The sequence below is a fragment of the Penaeus monodon genome, chromosome 12 (genome assembly GCF_015228065.2).
Source record: "Penaeus monodon isolate SGIC_2016 chromosome 12, NSTDA_Pmon_1, whole genome shotgun sequence".
NCBI classification, from domain to species: domain Eukaryota; kingdom Metazoa; phylum Arthropoda; class Malacostraca; order Decapoda; family Penaeidae; genus Penaeus; species Penaeus monodon.
This window is the reverse complement of record NC_051397.1, coordinates 6,337,139-6,342,138: the sequence shown is the minus strand read 5'-3', so window position 1 is coordinate 6,342,138 and position 5,000 is coordinate 6,337,139. Positions and strand designations below refer to the sequence as shown.

Genomic DNA, 5,000 nt, shown 5'->3' with positions numbered 1-5,000 from the left:
TTCTGCCTTTTTGTCTCTCTCTGTCTGTCTGCCCTCTCTGTCTCTCCTCTCGGGCTCTCTCTCTCTCTGCCCCCACCCCCCCCCTCTCTCTCCCCTTCTCTCTCTTCTCGTCTCTCTCTTCCTCTCTCTCCTCTCCCTCGTCTCTCTTCCTCCTCTCTCTCCCCCTCTCTCTCTCCCCCCCCCCCCTTCCCCCCCTTTTTCCCCCCCTTTTTCTCTCCCCCCCTCTTTTTTCCCCTCTCGTCTTTCTCTCTCTTATTCCCCTCTCTGTCTCTGCCCTGCCCTCTGTCTGTTTTGGCCCTGTCTGTCTCTGCTGTCGGCTTCTGTCCTTCTGTTTTTCTGTTTCCCGTCTGCTCTCTCCTCTCTCTCTCTCCCCTCGCCTCTCTCCCCTTTCTCATCCCTCCCCTCTCTTCCTCTCTCTCATCTCCCCTCATCCTTCTCTCTCCCCTCTCCCCTCTCCCCCTCTTTTTCTCTCCTTTTGTTCTCTCCCTCTCTGTGTCTCTCTTTTCCTTTTGCCCTCCCCTCTCTCTCCCCTCCTCTCTCTTTCTCTCTCTCTCTCTCTCCCCTCTCTCCTCTCTCTCTCTCCCCTTCCTCTCTCTCTCTCTCTCTCTCTCTCTTTTCTCTCTCTCTGACTGTCTCTCTCTGACGGGCCCTCCCCTCTCTGTCGGGCCCCTCCCCTCTGTCTGCCCTGTCTGTCTCTCCCCTCTGTCTGCCTGTCTCTCTCTCGGGCCCTCTCTTTCTCTCTCTCCCTCTCTCCCCCTTCCCCTCCTCTCTCTGTCCCCTCCCTCTCCTCTTTTCTCCCCTCTCTCCCCTCTCTCTCTCTCTCCCTCTCTCTTCTTCTCTCTCCCCTCTCTCCCTCTCTCTCCCCTTTCTCTGCCTGTCTCTCTTTTTTCCCTGTCTGTCTCTTTTCCGGGTCTTTTCCTCGGGCCCTCTTTTCCTCTGCCTCTCTCTCTCTCTCTCTCCCCCTTCTCTTCCTCTCTCTCTCTCCCCCTTCTCTCTTTCTCTCTCTCTCTCTCCCTTCTCTCCCCTCTTTTGTCTCACCTCTTTTCTCTCTCACTCTCTGCCCCTCTCTTTCTCTCTTTCCTCTCTCTCTCCCCCCTCTCCTCTCTCCTCTCTCTCTTTCTGCCTCCCCTCTCTCTCTCTGTCCTCTCTCTCTTTTCTTTTCCATCCCTCTTTTCCCCCCCTTTAAACCCTCTCCCCCCTTTCCCTCCTCTCCCGCCCCCTTCTTTTTTTTCTTTTTTTTTATTAATTTAAATATCTTCCTTTGTTCCTTTCCCTCCCTCTCCCTGTCCGCCCTCTCTCTCTCTCTCTCTCCTCTCTCTCTCTCTCTCTCTCCCCAATCTCCCTTTTCCTCCCCCTTCTTCTCTCTCCCCCCGCTTTTCCCCTTTTCCTTTTCCTCTCTTTCCCTCTCTCTCCCCTCTTCCCCTCTCTCTCATTTTCACTTTTCTCCTTTCCTCTCTCTCTTTTTCCTTTCCAAGCCCTTTCTTTTTTTTTCCCCTTCTCCACCCCTCAAAAACCCTTTTTCCTTCCAAACATAGACTTTAAAAAGTCAGTCATTAATCGGGTTTTTAATTTACTTTATTTGCACTTCCTTACTTCATTAGTCTAAGTCTCTAATTTACACTAATTTACATGTCCATGGACACACGCGCGCGCGAAATCGTTGCCTATTCTTTTCTGGAAGCTGTGTGTGTGTGTGTGTGTGTGTGTGTGTGTGTGTGTGTGTGTGTGTGTGTGTGTGTGTGTGTGTGTGTGTGTGTGTGTGTGTGTGTGTGTGTGTGTGTTTATCTGTCTGTCTGTTTATCTGTCCGTGCGTGCGCGCGCGCGTGTGCATGCTAGAGTTTTTTAGTTAGATTCTCATTTCATTCGTAACACTTAGAATTATTATGGACATATCCGTAAAAATGATATTGAGTCTTATTGGTTTTATATACAGCATATGAAAAAAAGATAATAATAAAAAAAATATATAGTTATCACTCCGTTTGATGTCCGACATGTTACTTAATAAAATTCGAATGATAAAAAATTGATATTTTTACTCTTAAGTTAATAAGGTGTCATGGTAGTCGATGACACTAGTATGCAGCCCGTGCAGTTCTGCCCAGAGTATAGTTTGTGTGTGCGTGTGTGTGTGTGTGTGTGTGTGTGTGTGTGTGTTGTGTGTGTGTGTGTTCACGCAATAATGTTGCGGTATGCCAGAAACCTCACGTCCAAAATAGTTGTACCGGAAGAGCGTATTGATGAGAAGGCATCTCAATGGCCTCTCAGTAACTATGGAATTTGGGTTAGTTTATTTTCCATTTCCCCTTTCTCGAATACCAGGGCAAGCCTCACCCCATAAGCGCCGCTATCTTATGAGAAAAATCACTGAACCGAAAATTCGATGCTGTGATCTTATGACCGAAGAGACGTAAGTTTCGAACTAAATTCTTGTCAGCATTTGCTTCAAATTACAAAAAATAAATAGTAATAATAAATGATAATAGTAATAATAATAGTAATAATAATAGTATTAATAATGATAAATATAAATAAATAAATTGATAAATAAAAATGAAAATGAAAAATAAAAACATGATTCAGTGGTTGTGTTTCGAGGCTTCATTTAGCGGACATTAACCGGAGAGGCTGTATCTCGAACCTTTGAGCACTCAGAAGTATGTGCCAGTTGGTAAAGACTAAGCCGGTATAATTTGGCATGGAAATCTCTTTGATTGAGTTGAATGTTTTCGCTTGTGCCTATCTGGCAGCGAAAGTAATGTCTGTTGGATAAGTTGAGGAGGCCTCAAGGTCGTGTAAGTCAGGTACGAATCTCTTAGTCGGAGTCATCGAAGACATGACTTTGGCTATCAAGATGACGTGGCGGTGAGTGTCGGCTTGAGAGAGGATTGCGTCAACGCTCTCCTCAACACCTCGAGTCCTCCGTGAATAGCTGTCTTTTTGTTCCGTGAAGATGGAGTTGAACCCCCCCCCCCCTTTCCCCTTCCAATTGGAATAGTCCCCCCAGCTATAATAGTCACCCCAGCTATAATAGTCACCCCAGCTATAATAGCCCCCCCCCCCCCAACTATAAGAGTCACTGCAGTTATAAGAGTCTTAATTCTTTCCTCGAGTCGTAGCAGGAAAGTTACAGTTTCCGTGCTTTCGATTGGTAGGTTTCACTTTGCAGTGATGAGAGGGCGAAGACCTTTTGCGTCTGGCATCATAGGTATTGGCGAATATGACATCTTTCAAGGCACAGACCACTGATCAGCCGGTCTGCCATTTTCCCACAAGTCTGTTATCATACGAGTTTTTCACCGAGTTCATGCTTGTGCCATTTAGTTCTGAAATTAACAATAGATGTACGATATCTAAGGCCACATTATTTTTGCTCACATTTTTTTTTTCACTTTTACATCGTAATCGCGGAATGGAGGATATTAGCAAAGTTAGCATTTCTTTAAGTAGCAAACTTTCCCCTGCCCATTAAAGAGTTTATGGAAACCTTACCATCCTCTTCTAGTCGTCGCAGTATCTTCAGCTTGTGATAACTTCACTCTTTCAGATCATTTGCAACATCTGTTTTCCCCCCATTTTCTCCTAGTTCACCTAATTTATTGCTCAACCCTTCACTCATTCCATTTTTTTTTATGTGTTTGACATCTCTATCTACTCTATTATACATCGTATCATTTACTTCCGTGTCCACCGCTTCTGACAACCTTTACTACTATATTCTTAAAAGTATATCAGGTAAAAGCTATTTAACACTGTCCCCAACTCTGCAATAGTTCTACTATCACTGACGAAAGATGGGTTAGTCTTAGGTCAGAGCCCCGTGGTTCAGTCTTTGAGACGCGTCAGTGCCACCTCAAGCTTCAGCCATGATTCTAACACGTCTCGTTTCAGTTGTGATTTTCTAACTCCTTGATTTATCCATGATTTTCCCACCCCTCGTTTCAGTCATGATTTTCTGACTCTCGATTCAGTCATACTTTTCCAACTCCGTGCTTTATCCATAATTTTCTCACCCCTCGTTTCAGTCATGATTTTCTCACCCCTCCTCTAGTACGTTTCAGTCATGATTTTCTCTCCTCTCGTTTTATCCATGATTTTTTTTAACCCACAATTTCATTCATAGTTTTCTCACATCTCTCTTCAGTCATGAATTTCTGATCCCCTATTTCAGACATAATTTCCTCACCTCGCTTCAGCCATGATATCCACGCGTCTCGCTTCAGTTAAAGTAAATTTCCGGAACCCCAGAGACGCGCGAACAGCTTTGCCCCAACATGCCTCCTCGAAGCCGCCTTCCCTTACAAGGAAAAAGAAGGGGATGGTGTATAAAGCATACACGATTTGGGTAATTCGATTATAGTGCAAAAAATAAACAGTGTGTTGGAGTAAGGAAGAGAGAATGAGTGAGAGAGAGGAGGGAGGGAGGCAGGAGTGAAAGGGAGGGAGGGGAGTGAGAGATAGGGAGGGAGGGGTGAGAGAGAGAGAGTGATAGAGGAGAGAGCGGGAATGAGAGAGAATTAGGGATGGAGGGAGGTAGGGGAAGGGAGAAAGAGAGAGAGAGACAGAGAGAGAGAGAGAGAGAGAGAGATTGAGAAGGGGGGGGAGCTGTGGTGCCGCACGTCGCCGCTGACTCGTCATGAGGGGATGCTTGGCGAGTCTTCGCTGGAGGCTATATTAAGACTATCTCTGTATAGTAATGAGGCATCTACTGTGTTTCCTCGCGGCTTCTACCATACCCTCGCACTGCGTCCGTTACTCCTCCTAACATGGCTCCTTCTGATGCCTCTGCCACCACTGGTGACGCCTCTGCCACCACGCCACGTCTCTGCCACCGCTGCTTACCCCTCTGTCACTATTGTTACGCCTCTACCACCGCCTCTGCCACCGCCTCTGCCACCACACCACTGCCGCCACTCCTGACACCTCTGACACTGCCACCACCCTTGGAGCTTCCTTACTCTACCACCACAGCTGCCACCTCTGCCACCCCTGCCACCCTG

At 46.7% G+C, this 5,000-nt stretch overlaps 1 protein-coding gene across 1 annotated transcript in view; it reads left to right on the top strand.

The window, feature by feature from the left end:
- Positions 1 to 5,000, top strand: part of LOC119579600 (protein encore-like) — a 123,885-nt gene that overhangs the window by 37,559 nt on the left and 81,326 nt on the right.